The sequence below is a fragment of the Sinocyclocheilus grahami genome, unplaced genomic scaffold, assembly GCF_001515645.1.
Source record: "Sinocyclocheilus grahami isolate Dianchi unplaced genomic scaffold, SAMN03320097.WGS_v1.1 scaffold553.1, whole genome shotgun sequence".
Lineage (NCBI taxonomy): Eukaryota > Metazoa > Chordata > Actinopteri > Cypriniformes > Cyprinidae > Sinocyclocheilus > Sinocyclocheilus grahami.
In genome coordinates this window covers 917170-928723 of record NW_015505732.1, presented here as the reverse complement: position 1 = coordinate 928723, position 11554 = coordinate 917170, and the positions used below count along the sequence as shown (strand labels likewise).

At 36.5% G+C, this 11554-nt stretch overlaps 1 long non-coding RNA gene across 1 annotated transcript; it reads left to right on the top strand.

The window, feature by feature from the left end:
* Positions 1-1444: 1444 nt before the first annotated feature.
* LOC107556026 (uncharacterized) lies at positions 1445-3793 on the top strand. The gene is made up of 3 exons (XR_001605241.1): positions 1445-1547; positions 3577-3612; positions 3756-3793. It is a non-coding gene; the product is annotated as an uncharacterized lncRNA (long non-coding RNA).
* Positions 3794-11554: the final 7761 nt, after the last annotated feature.

The following is an 11554-nucleotide window of genomic DNA, read 5'->3' as shown; positions in this document are numbered from 1 at the left end:
ATGCATTCAATCTTTTCTAAATGTTTGTGTGAAGCGTATGCATGTATGGGTAATTATTCAACATATCCTCCTGACTACCAGAAGAAGAAAAAAAGTTGAATTTAATATTGTTTCATGTCATTACATTGTTTAGAGCAGTGGTTCCCAACCCTGGTCCTGGAGGCTCCCCGACACTGCATGTTTTGCATGTCTCCTTAATCAAACACACCCGATTCAGATCATCAGCTCATTAGTAGAGACTCCAAGACCTGAAACCGGTGTGTCAGAGAAAGGAGACATGCAACATGTGCAGTGTTGGGGTGCCTCAAGGACCAGGGTTGGGAACCACTAGTTTAGAGCATAAGAAAAAAATTGTATTTATTTTTTTACAGCTGTTATGCTATGTCCTCTGTAGAGGACACCAGGACTTTAAAAAGTTCTGTTTTAAAAATAAAGACATGAATAGTCATGAAAAAGCAAAAACAATCAAAAAAATCCCCAATCCTTTTTTATTTTTTATGCCAAACTTTGTATAAAAAGGATTCTCAACTATGTTATGAAAGATATAACAGAATGATTTGATATACCTTTTTGCTTTATGCAACACGTGCGTAAAATGCCCATAAACGGGTTGTCCCATTATGTACAATGTATCTATGAACTGTATGTAATTTGCATATGAATTTATTTTTGGGGCAACATGTAATGAAAAAGAAGTGTAATAATGGGAGTAATAATTGGCAAGATTTTCATAATAATATCTAATATTTCATAGGAATATTGAAATATAATTTCTTTCCCTATAGTTGTGTCTCCCAAAATGTGTAATAAACATGCTTTTAGTCCTGGTATCCTCTACAGGGGACATGTATGAAATCAATGTCCTGTTTCATAACAGAAAGTCCTATTTTTGATTTGAAACCCCATAACATTTTCCCGAGATGTTGATTTATGACAAACAATTGTAAAATTAATCAGATTTAAATGATCATTACAAAATATTATCATATTTTCATAAGGGTGTTGAATTTGAGCACTAAATTTATGTCAGCCATTTTTAATCAAGGTGAAACATTCAAACATTTGGTATCTCTGAAAAGCCCTGAATGTGCTCTTTTCACTTACAACTGTGACATGCAAGGTCTCAGAGAAATCGCTAAAAAATAATGCTCTCTAGAGAGGACAAAACTCATAGCTGGTTGTCAGGACTCAGGAGGATATGAAATAGGCTACTGTCACACAAACCCAAAGGAAACACTGAAATTGTATCATCTCATCACTAAATCCGTTTATACCCATTTCACCCTTATGGGGAATTTCTCTCTCTGCCTCTAGACAGCGATAGATGTTCCCTTCAAAAACAGCAAGAAAAAAAAGAGAAAGAGCGAAATATGAGTGCCGTGACGTGGCAGAGTCCGCGTGGAGATCAGATTCAGATTCAGATCAGCTCCAGCCTCGTCTCCGGCAGCATGTGGACCCTGATCTTCACTGCCCTGCTGCCCTCCCTCATCTTATCATGTGAGGTGGACACGAAAAAGCTCACTGGTCTTGCGAGGGCCAGAGTGGAGGTGAGTGAATCCTGCGTTCAGAATCAGACTCAGACTCTGAATCTGAGATGTTCGGCTTGTAAACGTGAGAATTTCCCTGAAAACACTTGACCTGCTGCTTGTGTAATTCGTTTGTTTGAGCTGCGGCGCTTGTATGCGGTGTGGTTGATGCATGTGTGCTGAATCCCTGGAGCACGGGAGACATTCAGGAAATCTGTGCTGCCTCACTGGTGATAATGCCTCAGAATGGTTTTTAGTTCAGGTTATTAAGTAACGTTTATAAACGTAAGTGTTTGTGTCTGGGGTAATGCACAGGAGTTTAGTGAATGGTACTGGGGTACCAAAATGAATCCAGTGTTTTGCTGCAGAGTTGGTTAGTTCAAATTGAATGTCAAAATATTAGTCTGTAAAAAATTCAAGTCAGTTTGGTCTAGCCTGAGGAAAATCTTTAACAAAAAACAACAGAATCCCCAAAAATAGTACATATACTTAGAAAAACAATTAAACATTATATAACGGGTCTTCGATTCCAGTTTGTTTGCGTGCTGATTTAAACTCCAACAGCATTGAGACTTTCCCTGATTTCATTTTGTGTTCAAGACAGATTTTTAGTCTGTGTATTTGTGGAAGGGATTTACCAGTGACTCTTTCTGCAAATTACATCCTACACCAGTAGGTAGCGACAAGTCATTGTCTTGGAGTGATTGAATCATTTTCTCAATTATTCGTTCAAAACCTCTAAATCATTCAGGAATTGAACACTGCTCAGAGATACACAATGTTAATTCTGCTTTGACCTTTCAGCAAAGGGGACAGTTCACCCAAAAATTAAGATCCCCATGATTTACTCACCATCAAAGCATGCTAGGTGTATATGACTTTCTTCTTTCAGATGAATCCAATCGGAGTTATTTACAAATGTCCTGGCTCTTCCAAGCTTTAGAATGGCAGTGGATGGGTGTTATTTTTCAATAGTCCAAAAGAAGTCCAATAAAGCGCATCCATGCATCATAAAAAGTGCCTCACACGGCTCCGGGGGTGAATAAAGGCCTCCTGTATGAATCAATGCGTTTAAGCAGTAATCTATAGCTTCTGCTAACTGTCGTGACTGGCGGATGATGTAGGGCATAGGTGTAGCGTAAGGTCAAGTGAGAATATGCTAATCTCGCGAGAACCAAGTTTTGTTTACAGGAGCAAAGGAAGCAAAGTTTCCTTTGTTTACAGCAAAGGAAAACCAGTCTCCTCTTGGTTTATATCAAAATCCTCCGACATTTTTCTTTACAAATCCTTGTTTTGTTTTGCTCTCTCCTCTGCGCTTCCGCGTTAGACGCTTCTTACCGGAGCTTAAGCATTCTATTGTGAACACGCGTACGACAGTCAGCGGAACCTAGAGATTGCTGTTTATAAAGTTATAAAGATGGATATTTTTCTTACAAAAACGCATTGATTCGTACAGGAGGCCTTAAATCACCCCCCGGAGCTGTGTGGGACACTTTTTATGATGGATGGATGCACTTTATTGGACTTCTTTTGGACTATTGAAAAATAACACCCATTCACCGCCATTATAAAGCTTGTAAGAGCCAGGACATTTTTTAATTTAACTCCGATTGTATTCGTCTGAAAGAAGAAAGTCAAATACATCTAGGATGGCTTGAGGGTGAGTAAATCATGGGGTCATTTTTATTTTTGGGTGAACTATCCCTTTAACTCTTGTTTTTGAAAGTGTTGGACAACAGCAATATCACGCATAATTGTGCTGTTGGCCTGAAAAGTTATTTTCTTCGTAAGCCAAAACGTCAAGATTTTCATGTCACCAAGACCAAAAGCTGGTCTGGAGCAATGTATGTGAGAGTGAAAACGCGCCAAAATCATGAACTCAGATGGGGAGAAGTCCCAGTGACGTTGTAGTAACTATCAACACTCCTGGAACTCTGGCAGACAATCAGATTAGAGAACCTAAATAACGGCTGTATAACAATTTATACAACATTTAGTTACTATAAGTGTATTTTAATTGTTTCTAATCTTCTCTCTCAACATTCACCAGACGTGTGGTGGATGACAGCTGAATAGGCTGAGGGAGGTACGCTTACATTCACTTCATAAGAACATCATTAATATGTTCTGTAGACAAACAGCTATAATGAAAAGTATAACTGAAAACTTCACATCAACTCATCTGTTTTACTGAATGTTTTTCTTCTTTCTCCTCTCAATTCGTAACAGGTCAAGGCCTTTGTGACCCAGGACATTCCTCTTTAGTATCCTTTAAAATCACCAGACGATCTGTCAGTCAGTTATGGAAAACAAGATCGTTGATAAAAAATGAAAATAAAACACTTTACAAATCGACCGTTTTAAAATTGATTTAATCCATTTATTTAAAATGTCATTAAATATATCAATAGAAATGTTATTTTGCAATTTGACAAAGCAATTAGCAATTTAAAAGTTGCTTTTAAAATTATTTTATGTGTATTATGATACATGTGTCTACATATTAAAACATGAAATAGTTTTGAATATCTAATATTTGTAGTTTTATAAATTCATTTTTCATCATATTCTGAGCTGTCACTATAGAGCACTAGAAATGTCAAGACATTTACTGTATCACAAAGAATAAAGGTGCCACCCTAATGAATAAACATCAAAAATTATTCATTTTTATTTCAATTTATTTATAATGCTGGTCTTTTCTGAAAGGCTATGTCTGAAAGTATAAAATCCTGTTGCAATATTGTTCAATGGTAATATTAATATAGTAATGCACTTCAGTTGTTTAAGAACAGATTTTAAAACACTAGGCATCACACACTTGCATCCCACACAACTTTGTAAACAGCTACAGAAAAAATAGCCATCATTGAAATATAACACACACACGCACGCGCATACACACACACACACACACACACACACACACACACACAAAAACCCATCTTAACCCATTCTGCAGCTGTGTTAGTAGATCACATGCACCTGATTATCATCAGCTCTGCTCGTTTGCGCTGCTGCTGGTAGATTGTGTTGGGCATTATGGAAATGATCTGGCTGTGTTTGTGTTCTATAATTTGCATGTTGTCAGTAGATCTGGTGCAGAACATTTATGGGATTGCACTTTCACACTAATTTGTCCTGTTTAGTAAATCTGGCCCTTGTTATGAGCAGTAGTTAGTTTTTCTCACATTAGCAAGCACCGTGAAATTTTGACTTGAAAATAAAGGCTCTTCATTGGTATTGATGGTTCCATGAAGAACCTTAAACATCCATGGAACTTTTTCATTCCACAAAAGGTTCTTTATTGTGGAAAAGGTTTCATTAGATCATTCAAATGTTCTTCACACCGAGAAAAAAAGTGGTTATTTTAAGAACTGCTCACTGAAAGGTTCTTTGGGGAACCAAAAAATGGTGGTTCTCTATCTATGGAGTCACTGCAAGATTCCCTTTTAGAACCTTTATCTTTAGGAGTGTAGTTTTGCTACATAGTTTTGTGTCTCCTGTAGTTTATTAAAGCTACACAGTGTAACTTATTTTTATTTTTAAAAAATAATAATAATTGAGAGAATGCAAAAAAAAAAAAAAATCTTCCAAACCATATCTTTACCCAAACACACTTTCATAAACCTAGTCATGCCGTATTTCATTTTTGACAGGAATGAAAAGGCTGTGAGGAATAGACGTAGGCCTACATTCAATGGATTGTACGGTTTAAATAACAGAGGCCCACCGATTGTTAAGCTTTCTGGAGAAAAAAAAAAAAGTAGACAACTCCATAAATAGATTTGTGAAAATTACAGGCTCGTTTTCATCCGCGTTACATTTAATATGGCATCTAACCTTAAGGTTTATAACAATGATTTCTATTTTAGAACTGTCGGGATGGATTTCGCAGGAAATTGTACGAGTGAGATAAACTGACCATGGATCATTCAAAACGACAAACCTCTGGGTAATCACCAGTTATTAAAACAAAACGAACCCGTTATTTATTTAATATGTCCTGAGGTGTCCTGTATCACCGGTGCCTCGAACCAAATTCATCCGTGAAGAGTCCAAGCACAACCAAAACCACTAGATGCGTGCAGTTTTATTTCTGACCACTAGATGGGACAAAAGTTACACAGTGTAGCTTTAGTACACTGTAAAAAATTGCAGTGAATTTAACGGTTTTACCGTGATGGTGTTTAGTGTTTGTGTGAACGACACGGTGCACCTTCTATATATGTTATTATCTAAAAGCTGCTTGAGATGGGCTTTGGTTCGTCATGTGGCTTTCTCATCACCTCCTGCATTTGGTGGTTATCAGTGTATTACAAAGCTACAAAACAGATTTCAGTACTTCAATAGGTTGGTATATTAACATTATATCAGTTAATGAAATTACGGTATTTAACTGTAAATTTAAGTTAAAACCGTAAAACTTAAAACGTTGCTACCGTATTTTTTACGGTAAAATTCCGGCAACCACAGCTGCCGTTTTTTTTACCGTAAATTTTACGGATTTATTTTTACAGTGTAGGTTCCTCCTCATAAATTACTTCTTTTTTTTTTTTCCCCTAAGTACTCATGTAATGTAACTGTCTTTACATCGTATGCATTTCTCTTCTCTGACACTTATAAATGAAGCTGTGTGTTTCTCTTCCAGAGAATCCCATTATCTGAATTGACTCGTGCTGAGATCAACAAACTCTTGACATTGCATAAGTATTCATACCCTTAACTAAATATTTTGCTGAAGCACCTTTACAGTCTCAAGTCTTTCTTTGTTTGATGCGACAAGCTTTGATCATCATCATTTGGAAATGATTTGCCATTCTTCTCCTCATCTCTTTACCTCTCAAGCTCTGTCAGGTTGGATGGGAGCAAATGCACATTTTCAGGTTTCTCCAGAATTATTTGATTGGGTTCAAGCTCATGCTCTGGCTGGGCCACTCAAGGACATTCAGAGTTGTCTAGAAGCCACTCTTGCTGTGTGCTTAGGGTCATTGTCCTGTTGGAAGGTGAACCTTCTGCACAGTCTGAGGTTCTGAATGCTCTGGGCTGGGTTTTCGTTAAGGCTATCTCAATATTTTGGTGCATTGAGCTTATCTTCTATTCTGATGAGTCCCTCGGTCCCTGCCGCTGAAAAACACCCCCACTGCATGAGGCTGCTACCAGCACACTTTACTTTTGGGATGGTACTCTGCAGGTGATGAGCAGTCCCTGGTTTCCTCCAAACATGATGCTTGGAATTGAGGTTCATCAGACCAGAGACTCTTGTTTCTCAGAGTCTGAGGGTCCTTTAAGTGTTTTTATGCAAAATCCAAGTGTGCTTTCATGTGTCTTCACTGAGGAGAAGATTGAGTCTGGCCACTCCGACGTAAAGCCCAGATCGGTGGAGTGTTGCAGTGATATTTGTCCTTCTCTAGATTTCTCCCATCTGCATATATGATCATGGAGCTCAACTAGAGTGACCATCATGGTCTTGGTCACCACTCTAACCAAGAGCCTTTTCCATCAATTTCTCAGTTTGGCCAGGATGCCAGCTCTAGGAAGAGTCCTGGTTGTTTAAAACTTGTTCCATTAAGGGTAACAGAGACTACATACTTCTGTGACCCTTCAATGAAGCAGATTTTTTTCTGAACTCTTCCACAGATATGTGGCTTGATGCAAACCTGTTTCTGAGCTCTACAGGCAGTTCTTTTGACCTCAGGGCATGGGTTTTGCTCTGATATGCATTTTCAGCTGTTAGACCTTTTATTAAGATGTGTGTGCCTTTCCAAATCATACCCATTCAACTGAATTTGCCGCAGGTTAACTTCACTTGAAGTGTAGTGACATCTACAAGCAATTTGAATGCTCCTGAGCTAAATTTCAACTGTCCCAGATAAGGGTATGAATACTTATGCAATGGAATCGTTTTAAGATTTGTATTTATAATAAATTTGTAAAGATGTTAAAAACCTGTTTTTTGCTTTACCATTATGGTGTATGGAGTGTAGATTGATGTGGGGAAAAAAGTAATTTAAAGCAGTTTAGCATAAGGCAGCAATTTAACACAATGTGAAAGAAATGAAGGGGTATGAATATTTTCACAAGGTACTGTATATATATATATATATGTATATATATGTGTGTGACCCTGGACCACAAAACCAGTCATAAGGGTCCATTTTTTTTAAATTTGAGATTTATACACCATCTGAATAAATAATATTTTCATTGACGTATGGTTTGTTAGGATCTGACAATATTTGGCCGAGATACAACTATTTGAAAATCTGGAATCTGACGGTGCAAAAGTATCTTAATATTGAGAAAATCATCTTTAAAGTTGTCCAAATGAAGTTCTTAGCGATGCATATTACTAATCAAAAATTAAGTTTTGATATATTTACAAAATATCTTCATGGAACATGATCTTTACTTAATATCCTCATGATTTTGGGCATAAAAGAAAAAATCTGTGCTACTTATGACTGCTTTTGTGCTGCAGGGTCACATATAGTTATACCTAATATAAAGCACAAAGATGAATTACCCTTTTTTGAAAAAAACTACTACTTGTTCAAACAAATTAGCGTCCATTGTAAACAATTTTAACTGTTGAAAAGTAACAGAGTCTGAATTGTTTAAAATTTTCAGAAAATGCAATAAATGACAAACGCATTTTTGGTATCGCGTATGGTTTTAATGATTACTACACAAAACCATGGTGTAGGGCAATACTGAGTGAACAATAGTTTTTGAACGAGTGTGTACAAACAATGTCAATGTTCACCTTTCAGTGTGAATGAATGCTAATTAGCTCTACTCATGCAACTTTCAAGTACCAAACAAAGGCCCTGGCGTGGCTGCGGCAGTAGCTGTGTTTCGTCTTCAAAATAAAATGATGTGCAGTCATTAAAACAATTAAACAAACATGATGCTTGGAATTGAGGTTCATCAGACCAGAGACTCTTGTTTCTCAGAGTCTGAGGGTCCTTTAAGTGTTTTTATGCAAAATCCAAGTGTGCTTTCATGTGTCTTCACTGAGGAGAAGATTGAGTCTGGCCACTCCGACGTAAAGCCCAGATCGGTGGAGTGTTGCAGTGATATTTGTCCTTCTCTAGATTTCTCCCATCTGCATATATGATCATGGAGCTCAACTAGAGTGACCATCATGGTCTTGGTCACCACTCTAACCAAGACCCTTTTCCATCAATTTCTCAGTTTGGCCAGGAGGCCAGCTCTAGGAAGAGTCCTGGTTGTTTAAAACTTGTTCCATTAAGGGTAACAGAGACTACATACTTCTGTGACCCTTCAATGAAGCAGATTTTTTTCTGAACTCTTCCACAGATATGTGGCTTGATGCAAACCTGTTTCTGAGCTCTACAGGCAGTTCTTTTGACCTCAGGGCATGGGTTTTGCTCTGATATGCATTTTCAGCTGTTAGACCTTTTATTAAGATGTGTGTGCCTTTCCAAATCATACCCATTCAACTGAATTTGCCGCAGGTTAACTTCACTTGAAGTGTAGTGACATCTACAAGCAATTTGAATGCTCCTGAGCTAAATTTCAACTGTCCCAGATAAGGGTATGAATACTTATGCAATGGAATCGTTTTAAGATTTGTATTTATAATAAATTTGTAAAGATGTTAAAAACCTGTTTTTTGCTTTACCATTATGGTGTATGGAGTGTAGATTGATGTGGGGAAAAAAGTAATTTAAAGCAGTTTAGCATAAGGCAGCAATTTAACACAATGTGAAAGAAATGAAGGGGTATGAATATTTTCACAAGGTACTGTATATATATATATATATGTATATATATGTGTGTGACCCTGGACCACAAAACCAGTCATAAGGGTCCATTTTTTTTAAATTTGAGATTTATACACCATCTGAATAAATAATATTTTCATTGACGTATGGTTTGTTAGGATCGGACAATATTTGGCCGAGATACAACTATTTGAAAATCTGGAATCTGACGGTGCAAAAGTATCTTAATATTGAGAAAATCATCTTTAAAGTTGTCCAAATGAAGTTCTTAGCGATGCATATTACTAATCAAAAATTAAGTTTTGATATATTTACAAAATATCTTCATGGAACATGATCTTTACTTAATATCCTCATGATTTTGGGCATAAAAGAAAAAATCTGTGCTACTTATGACTGCTTTTGTGCTGCAGGGTCACATATAGTTATACCTAATATAAAGCACAAAGATGAATTACCCTTTTTTGAAAAAAACTACTACTTGTTCAAACAAATTAGCGTCCATTGTAAACAATTTTAACTGTTGAAAAGTAACAGAGTCTGAATTGTTTAAAATTTTCAGAAAATGCAATAAATGACAAACGCATTTTTGGTATCGCGTATGGTTTTAATGATTACTACACAAAACCATGGTGTAGGGCAATACTGAGTGAACAATAGTTTTTGAACGAGTGTGTACAAACAATGTCAATGTTCACCTTTCAGTGTGAATGAATGCTAATTAGCTCTACTCATGCAACTTTCAAGTACCAAACAAAGGCCCTGGCGTGGCTGCGGCAGTAGCTGTGTTTCGTCTTCAAAATAAAATGATGTGCAGTCATTAAAACAATTAAAACTACAACCTTAATCTTTAGAACCAAATATATAAACATCATTGACCTTCTCAGATTAATTTACTGCTAAAACATTATTATTACTCTTCTCAAATGGACTCGACTAGGGTTACTCATATATACACGGTTTCAATTACTGCTGTAAAGATGTACAAAAACAGATCCTTTAGGCTAATGTTTTGGGACAAACTTCCATTGCTTCCAAATGAAGTTCAGGAATATCAACAAATCCAAAATAAGCTCATCCATAAATAAGGACAGATCATAAGTGCATCTATTCATGCATGTTTGTGTATTTTATATCACTTCAAAGACGCCTGAATGCTCTGTGTTCAGTGTAAAACCAAACTTTCAATTAGAAAAACATTTCAAAACAGTTCACGAGCTGCATCTTGCACTAAACAAGCAGTGAGATTAATATTCCTTGCAATGTTTTTAAATAAACACAATATCGCATACAGACGAAAATATAACCTTCATTTGTTTTTGAAACAGAAGTAAAACTTCAAGTAGACTTGTGAAAGCATGCGGGTCTGAGCTCTATTAACAGCAACAGTACCGTGAAACAGGTTTAAAAGCTTTTAAAAACCATATAGATATGGGCAATCAACATCAAATAATGCTTCGTTTTTAGCACATGGAATCAAGTGATAGGCATCTTGGAAGTTATAACTTGGAATTTTCATTATTTTACCATCAACAAACCATTTCTGTAATTTTTTTTTTTTGGAACAAACTACTGTAAAAAAAAAATCCTTATTGAGTTTTTACAGCTGTTACAGAAGGAGCTGTTTGGATCTGTCTGGACAGTAAACACAATCTTAACTGTGGAAATGTAACAGGATCAGAATGAAAACCGCAGGTAAAGCGAGCATCAGAAGTCAGAGGTCCGCTGCGCACGTGCCATCATCATCTCATGCTTGCGCAGATGGTTCACCAGTGACTGCACGTATGTGAACACACACTTGGGATCTGGTTTCTTACCCATGATCATCATGTCCTCCACCTCCAGCAGGGGCATGCAGTTAGCATGGGCCCTAATGAAAAGACAACCACAGACGAATGATAAAACAAATGATGCTGTATATGCTGTCTACACTACTCTGTGCAGTTCATATGCCTGACCAACAGGGGGAAGCACTGTCATCTGATACAGAGAATTTACTCACTACATACTGGAGAATAAAGCAACTCCTTTATATATATATGTATGTATTAGTGCTGTCAAACGATTAATCGTGATTAATCGCATCCAAAATAAAAGTTTTTGTTTACATAATATATGCGTGTGTACTGTGTATATTTATTATGTATATATAAATACACACACGCATGTATATATTTTAAAAATATTTACATGTATATATATATATATATATATAATTTCTATTATATATAAATATTTTATATATAAACAAAGAACTTTCTCAAATAAATACATGCA